General features: G+C 37.1%; 1 protein-coding gene across 4 annotated transcripts in view; it reads left to right on the forward strand.

Annotated features, from left to right (window-relative positions):
- Positions 1-17,925, forward strand: part of dag1 (dystroglycan 1) — a 363,385-nt gene that overhangs the window by 309,542 nt on the left and 35,918 nt on the right. For all 4 annotated transcript variants that reach the window (XM_056759078.1, XM_056759081.1, XM_056759079.1 and 1 more), the window contains one exon: positions 4,531-4,695. The gene's annotated coding sequence lies outside the window, so the exon portion shown is untranslated. The remainder of the gene's footprint in view (positions 1-4,530; positions 4,696-17,925) is intronic.

The raw sequence follows: 17,925 nt of genomic DNA on the forward strand, positions 1-17,925 counted from the left end.
GCAAAGGTCCGTTGGTAACATAGTTGCATTTATAACTATATATATAACATATATATACTATAAGATAAATGAAATAGTTAGAATTGCTTTTGGTGTGAACACACCATTAGTCAGAAAATGTTTAACTATAGACCATACTTGTCGCTTGTCAAAGTTGGTCAATAAGAGCCAAAAAAAATTCTGACTAAAAATCCACCAATAAAATTTTTAAGAAGCTGTTAGATTTAAGTTCAAATTCCTCAGTTGTTCGTTTCAGATCCTGTAGTTACTATAAAAATCCCACTTACGTCGAAGAGATGAAGCCTCTCATGGATTTACACTTAACACCGAATTTCAGCATGTACCCCCATGATAAGCCCCGAACAATTTTTTAGCAGAACCATAGAAATCCTTTTCTCAATACAATATTTAAGTCATTCCCTTTTGAAAATCCCTCACTTATATTTGTCTCTAAAGCTGCTCAATATGGTTAAACTGGCGCTTGCGAACAAACAAAATGTTTCCTATCATTAGTGAAATGCTCTAGAAGATGTCATGCTTGGCTTAGTTTAATATCCTAAATAGACCTCGGAGTCTGTTTAATTTCCTTCTTAGATTCTGTGACATTTGATGTTGTCACTGTATCTTTGCTTCACTGGGGTAGAGAATATTAGATGGTGGCTATTCTAAATATCCTTCTCTCAGCTACTGGAGAGTCTCTGTGTGCCTTTGGCATGAGTCACCGCTGTCTATTGACTCGACAAAGCTACGTCATCGGCTGTCTTATTGGAATGATTGAATCTCCAAGTCACTGGGAATCTTGAAACATAGTCACTGAATCTGTAAGAAGCGCTAGCCAAGAGATAAAATAGTTTTTAGGGAATGTCAATAAGTGTTGCTTTTACTCTTTTTCGTCTGCTAACAGTAGTAGATAAGTTCATTAAGGATGGGCCTATATGCACCTATTCAATAGCTAAAAGAAGAAGTTTTTTTACTCCCTTTTGGTTTGGAAAAGTTCTGCGGATGCTGTTGTTTAGTAAGTGTTAACAATAACGATAAATACATTGTAAAAATACAGTAAAAAACAGTAATGTTCAGTCAGCTGGGGCTTCAGAATAAGTACAGAAAAATAATGTTATATTACACCTGCCTTGTATATTTGCAGTCGGTTTTGTGATGTAACATTTTTACCGCACTGTATACTGGAAAAAAAACAATAACACTAAAAAATACGTAAAAACAGAAAATTTTCGTAAATTTTTTTTAATTTTAACAGTTTGAAAACATCAGTTTTTACAGTGAATGAAGATAAAGTTTTCAAAAATCTTTCTACATTTAATAGTATAGAGAAGTTGACACCACAACTATAATGTTATTATTATTATCGTCTGTTGGTGTGGATGTTAATATAGTTAAGAGTTGAAAATTATATTGTCATTCATACTGTAAATGACCCACTTATAATTTTTTAAGAAAATGAGTTCCCATACAATTGAAAATTAAATCGATTTCATTTCTGTGTTTACACTACATGGTTTCGCGGTTCGTACTCCAATACGGCACAGATATGATCCACAGACAAGCAAGCAGCTAAACAGCTCACAATATTCTCAGATCAGTTTCAAGCATTATCTACATGTGGAGTAGCATCTGCCATGTAAGTGTATGTTGGATATGGGTCACTTTTAAAAGATAATGTAGGCTGGTCGCTAAAAACATACACCGTCAACAAATAAGGATTGTGCATCACAACATGCAGCATATGTGATTGCGAAGATATCTATAGCACATTTCTAGTTGTTTGTTAGGTGATGTTCTACATCTAAATAGTTCATTGAAATTACTGTAGTCCCAACTGGTTTGAAGATATAGCTCAGGTCCCTCTTTGAAGTGCCAGGATTTTGTAGCCATTCTATAATCCGTCAGGTGGTCAGAAAATGTTTTATTATTTTTGTAATTTTGCTGTGCAGAAACGAGACTCTTCACCTCTAGCAAACTGACAAAATCATGAAATGCGACAGCACGTAAGCTGAGGCCAACTCTGAATGCCACACTGACAATAAAGTTTGAGGAACTCCAAGGTCAGGCAACAGCTAGAGACAAAGAAGCAGTGTGTGTTAGAGCGATATAGTAATAAAGAGAGAGAGAGTACATTCTACTTCTGCACGGACACTTAACTCTCCAGTTGTAATGTGTCCAAAATTACAGTAAAAAGCCGTTCTTCTTAAAACATATAACATTTACTCATTTCAAGGTAATTGTTTCCAAACCAACCGAGCTGCACCAATTCATCACAATCTGGTTGATTGTACACCAATTAGCCTGTTGCAAGAGGTTCTGTGTGAAAATAGAAATCAATTAGACCCTTTATTTGCAACTAATTCCAAACAGCTGGTTAGTGAGCCACGGGTGACAGTTATCCCCTTTGCTGTAATATCCTGACTATTTGCTCGGCTAAGTGGAGCGAAGCTACGTCTGTTTATCTTGCTCTCTCAGGTTGCACGCAGGCATCGCAACCCTCCCTTCTCTTCCAATGACCTTCCAACAGGTAGCAACTCTGGGTTAAAGATAAAACAAACACATCAGGCTCCAGCTGTACCTGGGGAAACACCGGCCTATTCATTGTGGAGTTTCAGTCTTGACAGGGAACATGAATGATTCAAAATGCTTAAAATAACATTTTATATTGCAAACTGCATTTTTCTTTTCCATTTTTTTCTTGTAAAGTAATTCTTTGTAAAGTAAAGGTAATAATATCCCTTGTGAAAATTTTCCATAGTTTAATTATAGTACCCATTTTTAATCAAACCTTTTGAAACAAATTAACCAAACTACCATATTTAACCATGATATTTGTAGATGCTGTGGTAATACAAATGGGAAACAATTGACCAAAAAACATGGTTTCTACACTATTTCTATAATTATTTTTTCCTAAGGGACAGTACTCATTATGCCACAATAAACTATAAAACAGATTTTACAGTCTTCTGCAATCTTTTTTAAATACGGTAAAAATTTAATTACAGAAATACTGCAAAAACATTGTACTTTTATGTGAAAAACGTATTTTACATTATTTTTTCACAGTATAGCCTATATTGCAAAGTTTTATGATTTTACCAGGGTACTCATACAAAAGTATATTGTATACTGTACAATTATATTTAAACACACTGAAGCAATCAGTACCATTCTGTGTAACATCTTTAAAGTATGAACTCATCAAATATCAGAGGCATTATTTTGTATATTGTTTAGAAAATTGATAAATGCCACGTTTAACAATGGACTATGGGCGGCTTATTTTATGTATATTTTGATATTCAATGTAAAATCTGGGACCTGAAGCAAGAGTTGAAAAGCACAGCTAGAAAAAGAAGTCTTTCAGTTCACATTTTCACTTTGGAGATAGACATGGTGTGTTTAACCTCAAATGCACACACTCTTAAAAAAAGGTGTTCTACGGAGCCAGAGAAATGGCTAAATAGTTCCATAAAAGGGATTTCTGTTTCACAAAAGTTTATTTTTTTAGTGGAAAAAGTTTTTTAGGTCATAAAAAGACATGGTTCTTAAAAGAACCTTTGAGTAAACGGTTCATCGGAAACCCAAAAAATGTCTTCTTTTGCATCTCTATGAAGAACCTTATGTAGCACTGGATTTTTTTGCATATACTGTATTTCATTCATCTTTCTATTTTTAGTATCTGAGATTGAGGTGAACCGAGGTAGAGCTAAATTAACTGTTATTTCTTTATATATTGTTATCAACTTCTGCTGCTGATAATTGCGTCAAATGTATTTGGCCTGATAGTGTGGAGTCATGGGAGTCTCGGGTTGATATCATTTAGTCTGAAGCATTAAGCAGTTGCTTCTTTGCATCCCGCGCCCTGACGCCAAAACAATTGATAATCTTTTCCCTTTGGAGTCTTCTGCTTCACCTTATCAGCTCTAATTTGCCTGTGATGATATATTTTTGGCCTCACCGAGGCCGTTTTTCTCCCTCTAAATGTGTCTGTTGTGAGCCATAGTACAGATAGCTTCAGTTGACAGCAAGGCTTACTAAGTTAGGATAAAACTGTGAGCGTCTCTGTGTGAGGAATATAAATAGGCCTTGTTAGAGCGGAGCAAACTTGCTGCTAAGCTAATGCCATGTGCTCCTGACTCGCTTGATGCTACAATTTGGATAAAATGCCACAGTCCACAACCACATTTTTAAAAGAGACCTTTGCCAAACAGTTAAAAATGACTGAGGTTTCATATTTTTGATTGTTAAATTCCAAATACAAACACAGGTCATTTAATAGTTGCTAACAAGGAAACTGATGTATTGTTGCAAAGATTTATGATTCAGCAAACTGAAGCGTTTTTTTGTGATTTTTGGCTGTAATGTTGGCAGGTTTTGCAACAAAACAGAAGAGTTAACTGCCATATAATCATGCGCAACTGTTCAAGAAGAAATTGCAAAACGGTGAACTATAATTTGTGATTAATTGCACTTTAAGATTAATGTCAGAGAAAATGAATAATTCCATGTTTTTTCCTTTTTTAGAATAACAGGACAGGAATAAGCATGAGGTGAACAGCGTGAGAGCTCAGGGTCTGGGTGAGCCTTTCGTTTTACTGGACTTCTTATCAAGCAGTAGCCGGTTTATAGTTATTTCATGAAGATTGCGGTGGCGGGCTCAGCGGGGCTTAACCTGAAATCACCTGAGAGGTAAGCTGGATTTCAGCCATGCATTCTTGCAATGGCCCACCTATACCTCAGTATTATCTAAATGTAGTTTGCCTCCTCACATCTGGAAAGGTGGAATGTGCATTGGAAATAAAGATTGTTTGGAGTTTGGTTTCATCTGTGGTGTTTGCAAGTTTTATAAGCTCATGGTGATGCTGTTTTGAGGTCTTGAATAAAAACAGAGACCGTTAAAGTTCGGTCGAACTTGTTATTTCAGTTTTCCCATTGGCCTCACACTGAAGCTCTATTTGCTCGTAGAGATACAAAGGTCAAAAGCTGAAGGTGTGCGCTGAGAAATTTCTCAACATTCACTTATTTACTTGAAAATAAAATGGAAAAATAAAAGTTAATTTTAATTGTTAATAAAACAACAGTAAGTTGCGGTTTATCTAGGATCTGTATTTTCATTCATGTACATTTTTTGTTCCCGTTGTCATTTTTTCTTTTTATGTTGACATACAAATTTATGATTTTCAATTGACTGAATGTATTTTGTGATCTTAAAACCAGCCAGATAGATGGGAACTACTCAAAAGAAGAATCTCTAGGGTGAAGAAACTGGCTGATAATACGACAATACTGCAAATTGTAGCTACTTTGAAGACACTTAAATATAAAAGCTTTGATTTATTTAAGCTTTATTTTGTCGTCACGTTATTGTTTTAAGGATTTTTTTTTTAAATTCTACATTAAAAACCTATTAATAATGAAATGAATAAGTCATCCTAAACTTTTGAACGGTAGTGTAGGATTGTATAATACTTTCAAATTTTTAAATAGTTTTAGTTGTAATAAACCTCAGATTGTTCCAAAACCTGATCAATATCTTTGTCCTGCTGGACACAAAGGAAGATATTTGGAAAAATGTCAGTAACCAAAACAGATCTCGTTCCTCTTTGACTTTTATAATATTTGTCCCCCTACTATGGCAGTAAATGAGGGGTTGAGATCTGTTTGGTTAATGACATTATTCAAAATATCCTTCTTTGTGTTTAGCAGAACAAAGAAATGTATACATATTTGGAACAATCTGAGGGTAAGTAAATGATGACAGAATTTGTATCTTTGGCTGAACTATCATTTTATCATATAAACAGACAAAAGCAGTCCCTTGGTGTTCCTTGAGAGAAAAATAAACAAATGTAATAAAAACAACATACAGGGGAACATCTACTGGATTCATCTTGAATTGTTTGTGGCTGTCAGCACACTTTAAACTCTTTTTTATGTCCGTAAATGTTAAGCAAAACATCACAATGTCCTATTGTTTGTGTAAATTTAAGCTCTCGTCGCTTGTCCATTACCATGAATGACATGAAGAGTATACTGTCTCTGCTAGAACATATCAACAACCCTTCCATCATACAGTATGATGAAACTATGGACCTGTTCACATCAGATCTATGTCATGAAATCAAAATATTTCTATTTGTTGCATTGAATCTTCTTCACATCATGTTCACATTGTACTATTCACCAAGCTTTCAAAGAATGTCTGTGGGACTATTATTCTGAAGGTTTCTGCCACAGATAGGTCAGGCCAAATGGGGTCGGTGATGTCATTCTCAGATTACCAGAACGTACAAAAAATGGCAAAGCAGATAACTCTGAAAGACCAAAATCTTAGACTGTAGTGCTCACAGATCTCCCTTGTAAGACCACAAGCACTTCTATGCAAAATTAAAGGACTCCAGCTCGTAATAAGGTGGAAAAATGAGAACAGATCGGCCGGCGAGATATACATCAACGCCGCCACCTTGTCACTGAACACCCCCAAGGGTCAGTGCATCTGCCGCTACGCACCGAAGCCACGATAATGAGGCCGTGTCATCACCGCCGAAAGGCTCGAATTTACTTAATGGTAGAAGTTCAAAGACTTATTTTACAGCAGAGACGACAATGAGACTCTGGAGTTGACCTTAACAATCTGGCCGTGGGAGCGATACCCGGAGCTGGCGTTTGCGCTGCAGACAACCGTCTCTTTGTTTTCATTACAGATGTTCTCAGTGCACCGAATAATGGAACAAATAACTGAGAAGAGCAGAAGTCATTAAGAAAGCAGCGTTGGTTTACTGTTGAGTCAGTGTTCTTTTTCACTCAAATGCATAGGAGCGTACGCCCTGCTGACATTGAGAGTCGCCCCTGCGCTTTTTCTGTTAACACGCTCATGTCTGATGAACGAACTGTTTGGAATGAAACACTTGGGTATTTAACACTCCGGATCTGCCATCATTGGAAGTATCTGAAATGTTGCTTTGGAAAAAAACAAACTAGCTAAATCTTTGCCCAATTAAGACAGTTTTTGAGAACGTTTAACTCGGTCATCCTCAAAGCGTTGTCGGGAAACAAGCTAAACCAGAGTAGGAGACCAGCTAGACCATCTAAAACCAAGCAAGACCAGCAAACCGGCTGTTAATAGGGAGAAAAAGTGAAAGCCCTGTTCATTCAATATTAGATGCAAACCAGGGACCTTTCCCTCAAGGATGGGTTGAAATCGAATCAAAACGGTCCTCCTGACACATCAGCTCCTCAAACAGGTGCTTATGGTGCTTGTCTTATTAAATTCATGGCACATTACAGCGTGTACCATATGGCCATCTAATCTGGGTAACCACCGCAGGCCCACCACAGATATAAGCAATCATTCTGTACAGATTGAGGAGTGATTTATCAGAGGTCTGGTCCACTTCTGCATCGCTTGGGCTTGGAAACGGCAGGAAATATGAGCAAATATATGCTCCTGTAATTAATATCTACAGCTACAAGGCTTAGAGGAGTAAGAAGACACAAGCAGTCTTTCTTTTCACTTTCATTTCAAACTCTGGTTGTGGTTCTAATGTGGTTTCACTGGTGTCACGGCTTTTCAGTGCCAATTTTGAGATTCCCTTCCAGATCATTACAGTTTTTCGGCGCGGCGTCAAATCGGCTGTTGAACGTGCATGTTAAATTTCAAGCAAAGCCAAAAAGCAGGGCCAGACGTTCACAATCAATTCGCCAGGGTTCAATTTACGGAGACGTGATTGAAAATTAGCATAATCCAAAGGCGAATATGACAGAGTAGGAACTTGGTTGCGATAATAGTGCAATCTTGTGTGGTCGTTCAGTAAATTGTGTATATAAGAAATAAAGCTCATGCTCAGTCTAAAAAACAAAACATTTATTTATTTACTATGGTTTATTTTGAGTTTTATTGTAGTTTCATTTATATTTTTTACTTATGTTAATTGTAGTTTAACTTTTAGCAATTTTGTCATATGCATTGATCCTTTTATTAGTTTGTTTATTTTTATGTCGCTATGTATATTGACTTAATTTTTATGTCCGTTTTTTTTTTTTTCAGTTAATACTTTTAGCACCTCAACTTAAACTTATTTTACTTTATTGTTCCGGGTTTATCGCTCAAGCTCCATTCAAACCTCAGCTGCTTCAGAGCGACATGGGTTGTGGCTTGATGAGATCCGGCTAAAATCTGGCGAAATCTCTCAAGTTGATTGATTTTCCATGATTCTGCTCACAGTGAAATTTCTATCCATCTGGCGAGATTTTTCGAGATTTGAAAGAGAAATTAAGGTTCTCATTCATTTCAGGAGGAGCTTAGTGACTTCCGGCGACACAAGCAGAAATGAGCATTGGCACCAGGAAGTGGGCATGTCTAGTGACACGAGTTGACAATTCATTAGTAGGACATGATGGCACCGGTGAGCTTTTGGGACACCAGAGTCGGCAGTGTAATTCCCGGTCTTATAACACTGTATAGGAAAAAGAGGATTTTTTGCCGACAAGTATGGGTGTTTTTCGATAAAAAATAAGAAAGTAATATATTAGGGATATGATCTTCGTTACATTTCTGAGCACTATGTTAAGCAAAAACTTGATGGTGTTATATGACCGGAAATTAGTCTGCAGACTCAAAAGCTCACCGGCACCATATTTTGCAACTGGCCCATTGTTAAACTTTGTGCGACTACCAATGGAAGTAAATCAGTGGAACTCACGCCGCCCATCTCTCGTCAATTACTGCAGTGTTTGTTTATACTGTTTCTAGGACACCTTCTAATGCATCTCTCGCTCTTTGGCTAGAGACGAGACTTTTTAGCATTTTGGTTGTTTTCATTGCAGTTTTTCATATAATGTTTTAATTGATTTGAACTGAATTTTATTTAATGTCAACAGGAATGTTTAAATAATTTAAGTAAACTATAAAAACCGTGTTGGGGATTGATGTCTTATGCAGCTTCGCATTGTAAATGCTAGCAAAATTGATACATAGGGGAGAGCGAGGCATGTTGTCACACTTTTCACACTGTGTAACATTTACTGAGCACCATACATCACAGCGGTATAAATGTTATACCAAATGAAAGAATGACTTCTTGGGCACATAATTTGAATTCATTACATTTTCATATCTTATCTCATTACGGAGTTGTAGACTGTTGAATAGAGGATGTGCACTTGTGACAATTTGCCCCATCGGCAGGTAAGTTGTCACACTAGATTATCTAAAAATAAGAACACAACTACTTAATTGTGAATATTGATTTTCATTTTTATATTCAAACCAGAACTGAAAATATAAACAATCGTGCCTAGAGAATATGAAAAAACAATTATTTCAAGCCAAACTGTACACATTTCAATCAAAACGCATTACTTTGAACTTTAAACTCAAACGTTCGGTGGCTTGCACATACATCCATTCTGATATGGCCGGATGTCCTCTGGAGTTGGTAGCCTGTTGTCAGCAATAGCATTGCTGGGTAAGGGTGAGCTGGTGGAAGCAGAAGCATAACTGGGCATGGGCAAACTTGGTTTCCAGAAATACATCTCTGTTGTAAGGTTGAACCCCGGCCACCCTAAAGCTAACCTGAATCTTCAGGGGGTTGCAACCAGAGGATAGGCATTTGCCACAAACCCAGGAATGTCATAAATTGACATTGTCCTCCCTGGGATGTTCCTCATCCAGGAATTACACGCACTGTTGACGTGCCTCTTTAGTGGCCTCTCTTATGGTTCGAGCCGACATGAGCAGTGTGTTGGGAATGACAGCATGATTATGCCATTTTCTTTTGCATAATTGAGTCCATCAATGGACAGATGAGACTCGTGGTTTTCCAAAAGGAGTATACAGGGCTTCTAGTTTGAGCACTTTGTATGTTCACTGAAATGTTTCTGGAAGTCAACAAAGTGCGTGTCTTTCATCCATCCAGAGGAATTTGCCCCTCCTTTGCTGCAAGGTGGCCCATTGATCAGGAGATGTTTATAATGTCTATATATATTTGTACTGGGGCAAATTGTCAGATGTGACGACTTGCCCCAAAGTCATTGAGACAACTTGCCCCAAACTGACATGTGTGGTAATGTTGGCTAAATCTTAAGGTTAGCTCAACATAGCACGTCAGCTAAAGTATCAAAAGACACGTTATTGTCTCCTCTATTTTGTGCAAGATAATCATTTTTATCATTCATATCTAACAAAGTTGTATTGCATAAAATTTAAAGTGCCAATTTTTTACTTTTTAAGAAGAAAAATAAGAAAATTGTGCTAATATCAGATTAGAGCGATCTTGACCACATGTGAACAGGAAATTGACTATAGAAGAAGAAGTCACACAAAGTGGCTATTTGATTTTTGAGATAGAGCCTTTAGTGTTGGAGTTATGACCAGTGTGACAACTTACCCATGTGACAACTTACCCCGCTCTCCCCTACAATTATAGCAAACAAGTCAAAATCTCTTCATGTGTGTCATGAGGTTGATCCTCAAAGACTGCACAATCTGCTCTTGCAAAATGACTGACCACTTTGGCTTGAACATGCCGTGCCGGTACATCCCAAAATGATCACGCGATGATCAAAGCATACTTTCATCAGAGCCCAAGGATCGTGCCCTTATTGGCTAAACTTGATATCCAGACCTGTTAAAACAAGACCACGTATTAACTGGGCTCTGCCCAGCAACAACAGAACAAACTTTTCTCTGAGTTTAGAGAGACAAAAGTTTGTGAAAATGTATTGCTGCGAACTAGCATTTAAACAAGTGCTAAGACCCCAAGCTGATTTGTGAGCTCTGCTCGGCCTAGAAAGGGCTGAAAGCATTGTTCTGGAAGAGAAAAAAAATAACTGCAGCTCAGCGGCGCATCTGTTTGGTCAAAGCAACACAATCGTGTCTGTGGCATGAAAGGGCGGGGGGAGCAATTCTGTCAGCACATCTAAATAACAATGAGCACCCAATAACAGTCTGGATCGGGGACGGCTTGGTGGCACAGGGCCAATCTCTTCTCACTTTGCAATTACAAAGAGCAGAAGGTTTCGAGTAATCACCATTGATCTACTTCAGCATGGCCAAACTTCATTGATCCGGTTTAGGAGAACTTTAAAAGGAACATTTTGACCGGAGGGGATGTTTGATGTGTATGAATTTGGCTAGGAACGAAGGCTGCCGCAGTCTGTTTAAGGTTCGCTCCCACACTTGCCTGTAGGAGTGTGTGGAATTCGCCGGGTGGGATGGTAGGCGAGGTTTCGGAGGGGGTTGACCTTTCCTCTATGGTTCGATCATTTTTAAGCAGCCGTGACTGAGTTACTTAGGCCTCAGTGGCACGGAGAGGGTGAACAGGTGGTCAATGGATGACAACAGCCATGGGAATGCACCTTAAATCAGAGCGCGGTCACGAAATTATCATCTGTAGCAGAAAATTGTCCAAAAACAAGTCATGCAAAAGGATTCATTTATGAGAAATATGTTCCCTCTTAAATCCCTCATGAATGCTTGCGAGGAAGCACTACAAAGTGCTCCTTTTAGGGACTTTATTTGTCTGTAATTCCCAATTATCCACTTGTATAAGTTGTATTTGGAAGAGTTTTCTTGGCTTTGTTCTTTATAAGACAGATTTGAAATGGGATTGACATTTATATTTTATCATTTAGCAGATGCTTTTATCCCAAATGGCTCAAAAATGAATAAAAGCACTGTCAATTTATCATACAGCAGCCAACATTATGAGATGTACAGGAGTGAGTTTCAGGAGTGATCCCCAGTAGTACAAAAGAGGTCTTTTGTGCTAGGAAGTGCCTTTTTTGGTTATGTGATCATGGACGAGGTAGAATGTTGGTAACCAAACAATGTTGACCCCCACATTGACTTCCATTGATTGAGCTCAAAACCACAGAGACTTATCTCTAAATATCGTTTTTTGGGTAAGCTAGCCCTATAAGCACATGTTGGCTTCCTATAATCCAGCGATCACTGCATTTATTTATAAATATTTTTCATTTTTTATGCATTGTCATTGACTTGTTGCATCTTTAGAAGTTAGCAGACTGTTACAATGAGAACTTTTAAGACTAAACTACTGTTGCTGACTTTGACAAACTTTGCAAGGCTAATTGCATCATGTCTTAGAAAAATTGTTTTACAAGGACTTTAAATGTTCTGGCTTACATCTTAAATTTGCCACCAAATTCCTCTAGCACAACCAAGAATTACAATGTCGAGTTATGACTCTGAAATAATGAAGCTTAACACTTCAGGAAGCTTTAACCATGAACACAAACAGTTTATAATTCTTCTGGTGATGTCTGGACAGAAAAGTGCGCAGTAAATTATAAAAGCCTTCGTTCCAGAAATGCTACAATATGCCAGTATTGTAACAATATTATAATTTATACTGTCGAAAAATCTGGCCTGTGAGATTGTCTTAATTATATAACATTATTGCAGCTCTAAATAGGTTTCAAAGTAACAGAAATTACCAGGCATGAAAACTTGACAAGTTGATAAAGAAACATTGGGGGCTCAAGCCCCGGAAACCCACCCCTGACACTGCTGCGTATCTGTCCTCCATCCAGCAGTATTATTGGACTGTCTTTGGCAGTTATTCTCCATGACCCTATTCATGAAACATTCCCTTCTGCCCTCACACGAAACAACGTTCACAGGCACCAATTAAACATATAATTAGAATGTAGAGGCATCATTTGGATGGTGACACGCATGCCAGATAACAGAGCAAAATTATATGTTGCCTAGCAACATTCCATTGCGTTAACCTCTGATTTTAACTCTTGGTCTGCTCCTCACCCAAGCCCGCCGTTGCTATCCCGCAAGATTTGCAATGCAAATTAATTTCATATAAATTCAATTACATTCAATTGAGTAAAGCATGCAATATTATGAGTTGTGTTGTACTTTTACAAGGGGTGTGGCGTCAACATCCTTGAACGTGCATTTGGGAATGCCATCTAATGAAGATGGAATTTTTAATCGATTTTGCATAATGCAATTGAATACAAATTAATTATTCATAATAGCGTACGTGCGTGCGACAAGAAACGTCCCTTAACGCAGGGCGAGATTTAATATCAAAGAGACAAAGCGACATGTACCTATTCATCTCCTAATGCAATTCATCTCGCATATTTCAGTGATGACATAATGTAATTAATCTACAACATCATTGCCATAGAAACAGAGATGCTCATCTTGAGTATGTTTATGTACACGGCTGTAGTCTGGGCAAACTTGACATTCTCAGACCTTCTAAGCCAGTTTCAGCCATTTACGTCATCCAGGCTCTGCATCAAGAGCCCAGGCTTTACAGTGTTCGCAGGCAAGTAATAAGTACTTTCCTATCGAGTGGAGCCACGATTTGGGAATTGATCGGGAACTTGATACACACAAACAGCCCCGGGCTTCACAGAAATGTCACTGTGAGATAGCCACGTTCCAAGGAAGCTGACTTTTTCTTGGCATCGGACGGCTGCGTCGGGAGCGGAGCCACGGATGTTGGTTTAACAAAATGTAAATTACCAATGCGAGATGCCTGATTGTGCACTTGTTTACTTTGAAATCAATGGATCATAAACTTGCATTCAAAGGATTGTATCTGGGCCGCTCCTCAAAGCGGCTCGCTCACAATCTTGTTTAAAAGTTCTTCCACGGCCAAGAATTGCCATGAAGGATTCGCCAATTACTTACTATTTGCTTTACGGCTCATTGAATACACGGCAACACCCAGGGCCTCTCAGGAATATATTTTTTTCTGTTTTGCAAAGACAGTGACATCCCATGACACAATACAGTGTTAAGGGCTTTGCTTTTGCAACTCACTCCAGTGCACCACGACAGCCGCTTTCGGTCTGAATAATGAGATGCGACGGTACAAAAACACAAACTCCTGTTTGTGAGGTGACTACTTTTCGCAACACTGTCTCGAAGTGAAATTACTAAGGAATGCCAACACGGCCCAAAGGCTTAAGGGCGCCGTTTCTGAGGTTTGTCTTTAGGGATCTCTTGGCGCAAAGCAAGCATTCCCTGAGTCTCAGCTAAATGCAAGGGAGTGTTTTAGGATAAACAAGCCTCTTAATGAAAGGACGGCTGATAAGCAAGGTGAGACGCTTTTAGTTATGGCGCCCTGTGGACATACAAGCTTCTCACAATAGAAGAGGCCTCAGGTGAACGCAAAGGCCTCTGCCGAGTGGAATTCCAAAGGTTTGCTGGAGTTAGGTCAGGGCTTTTGAAGGAATCTCCGAGACAAAAGATCAATGGTGTGGCTTTGCTCAGAAACTTTAGTGACCCGTCTTTATGCCCCAAGGCAACGAATAGGAGAAAGATAAAGGGTGTTACTAGTTCTCACTAACTTTCCCTATTGTAAGAGGTTAGAGAAGTGAAGTTGGATCCTAACTCCAGGTAATTATTTACAGTACAGCAGGTACTAATGTTTGTGAAAGACACTACCAGTAGCTTCAAGAATTACGATACAAAGGAGAACGCAAACAAGTTCTTTCCGATTCTTCAGGACATCAATGAGATTAAATGAAAGGTTTTGTAAAAGTAAGGCTCCATTAATCTTACAGTACAATACTCTTTTAGTTTTCAGAAGAAATGTTGGTTTATACAAGCGTGCAATTAGTTTGCTTCTTTTAAAAAGTATACATTTAGTTTACTTCCTAAGTACTTTTCAGAAAGATACTTCATTACACTAAGCATGCTCGACTTACTGTCAGAAAAGTTTGTTCAATCTACTTGTACCAAATTTTTGGTCAAGGTTTATTTCAGATCTTCTCACAGTGCATTTAAAAAATAAAAAATATTACCTTAGTGGGAAGATAGTAGTTTGATTGGTGGAACAAAATACATAGATAGTAAACTCTAAGTATGAAAGAAAACAAATAAAATGTAAAGCAGGCTTGCAGTATAAACTACTAAACTATTAGTTTGAGAATGTTCTTTTATAAACTGAAAGTGTGCTACAAGTATTGAATACAAATGTCTAACAGTTGTGTCCTAAAACGTTTAGTACTGTTACACTGAAAGTATAGTTAAACAAACTAAAGTATACTTGAATAAACTAAAAAGTCGGTGAATTTAGCCTCAAGACGTATTGAAATAGTACACATTTAATTAAACTAACAGTACATTGATATTCTTATTCTTATTAGATAAAGTATACTTATAATGTACTTATGTATACACAGTGGTGGAAATGGCCAAGATTCACTAGGGTGACTTTAGTTGGGAACATATTTTATATTTTTAAACCAAAGATGCAGAAAATTACACTTTAAGTATGAAATATTCATAGCATTTGCAGGCCATTTCATGGATAAAAGATGGAAAACCTGTACATTTTGAGGTGTTCCCTCATCCCCCTTGAAATTCACTACCTGAATTCCTTCCCGTGTTCCACCTATTTCCAGCCCTGTGTATATTCAATATATATTTTTAATCAAATCTTTATTGACGTTTTAGTATTGGTTAAATATGGAGAATGACCCAGACAGTCAGCTTAACAATCTTATATTGATATAGAAAATAATAGATAATAGTAACATTAAAATATATTTACAAATAATTAAACATATAATAATTAAATAAGTATACAAACAACAATAAAACGTAAAACAGAAATATACAAAACCATTATATAAAAAATACTGTATATAAAAAAAGGTTGAGAAAAAAAAGTACTTAAGATTTACAGAAGATTTTTATACACGCAACAAACTTAACATAAAAACCAATGGAACGCCACTGAAGGAAGTCTGCTACATTTGAAATGTCTATTAAAAGCCACACAGGAAACCATGAACCATGAACATAACATCTACACATAAACAGAAAGAAGAATTATATGAATAAAGAATAAAAGGGAACTAAAGCAGAGAAAGAACACCTCAGACCAGACGATAAAAAGGGGGACGGGGGGGATTCTCCTTAATTCACAATAGCAAATCTTTAAGCTTTTCCAGAGTTTGAGCACAAAGTCTAACTGTGTCTTCTCTAGCACCGTGAAAGCATGCAGTCGACTAATAAATAATTTAAAGTTTACTTTTTTGTTAGGGATCACTCTAAATTCACTTCTATAGCAATTCAGGCTATGCAACCCATAAAATATATGCAAATGTATTATATTATAGTGTATAATTTTCAACAATTGTCTAATTTGTGTCTGTTTTATTTCTGCTCTGAAACTGTTGGAGACACATCACAGACAAATCTGAAACAAGTGAAAAACAACTAAGCACTTTATTAAGTTCCCTGAGCTATGAAAGAGCGACCTCCGAGCTATAAAATCATTCTCTGACATGTCCTCAGGCCTTGCTTCTGAAAAGTCTTTAATTTGCTAAGGAGACAGGTGCTGCCCCTTTAAATCCTTCCTCCAAAGCTCCATCTCTTTTACAAGCCAACACGTCCACTCAGATGTTTATCTTGGCCCGGTGTCATTCGATATCAGAGCCTTGCAGCTACCTGAGTGTGAACCTCCCACAACACGTCGTCTTTTGTGTACTCAAACTGCGGTGTTCGAGATGTGAGGAACGTGGGCGCATGGGTGTGAAAGTGGGTTTTTTGTCCACGAGCGTCTGTGTTACGGGCGTAATCAGAACGATTAGTTTTCATTGTTCACTTGCCGTTTGCTCAGCTGCTCAAATGCGTGTCTGGCAAAGCATTTTTTCAACCTGACCGCTGATGTCTAAAACTTGCTGAAATATATGAACACCTGTCTTTGGAAGAGATTAAAGACCACTAACAGCAGCGTACAGTAAATCATGGTCAAAATCTTTACAATCAGAAAGGCAAATATTTGTAGATATAGAGGAAGCACTTAAGAATCATGTAGCTTGACCGTGAGCTATCTCACGGTCACCTTATAAGTTAATGGCCTCTATCCCATTTAAATTCCATTTGATAAAGAATCACAAGTTTGGTTTAGGTTCACTTTCCCTTTACTTAAAGTTACAAATTGGAAGTTGACCAAGACTACGAATTGGAAAAATAGAGAAGTGAATATTGTTGTAAAGCCTATATGCATGATGGTAGACATTCTTACTTTAGGCTTGAGCAATTACCCGTTCGGGTTTAGTTTACCAAAAACTAAAACTATTAAACATTTCTGTTAATTTAAATAAAATTAAATATCAGCATTGAAATTAGAAACGTTTGCTTTTAGCCATAAAATGAAAAAATCATTGTAAAATACACTTTAAAAAAGTAGTATTATAGCAGATAGGGGGCCAGAAAAAATATAAAATCAATGATTTTTCACAATTTTTACACAAAAATTACACGATTTTCAAATTTCACTGGTAAAATTAGCAGTCTATTTCTGTAATTTTACCGCATACATTATTACATGATAATTCGGTAAAAGTTTAAGTTAAGGCACTGACATTTAAAATGAATGATTTATTTTTTAACAAATAAATACAAATGAAACTAGCTAAAATAAATTAAATTATAAACTTCAAAATAAACAAATTTATAAAAAATATTTACAAGTTTGTTAAAAATTATACTAAAATTATCATGAAAAAACTAACTAAATAAAAATTAAGCTAATTCAAAATATTTATTAAACTGCGATAAAATTGGTGCTTTTGATGCTATATCCTAGCGCCATTTTTATCTAGCACCAAGCTGCAAACCGCACTTTTCCATGAAGAGCAGCAGACACATGCTTATTTAGACATCAGTTGTGAAGAAACGCAGAGCAAGTGAATCCACACCGGTGTGTCATATCATATATTTTATATATTTATCCAAGTGGGCTAAATTGGTTAAATATTTATTTATATGCAAAAAAACATATGGTCCGGACCTCCGTTTGGAAGAAACAGAGATAAGTTGAGATGTTGTGTACGATTTTGTGGGCAATGTCAGTTTGACAACGTTTGATTTAAAATTGTATGTTTCTAACAGAGGTGGCGATATAG

The sequence above is a fragment of the Triplophysa dalaica genome, chromosome 10, assembly GCF_015846415.1.
Source record: "Triplophysa dalaica isolate WHDGS20190420 chromosome 10, ASM1584641v1, whole genome shotgun sequence".
NCBI classification, from domain to species: Eukaryota; Metazoa; Chordata; class Actinopteri; order Cypriniformes; family Nemacheilidae; genus Triplophysa; species Triplophysa dalaica.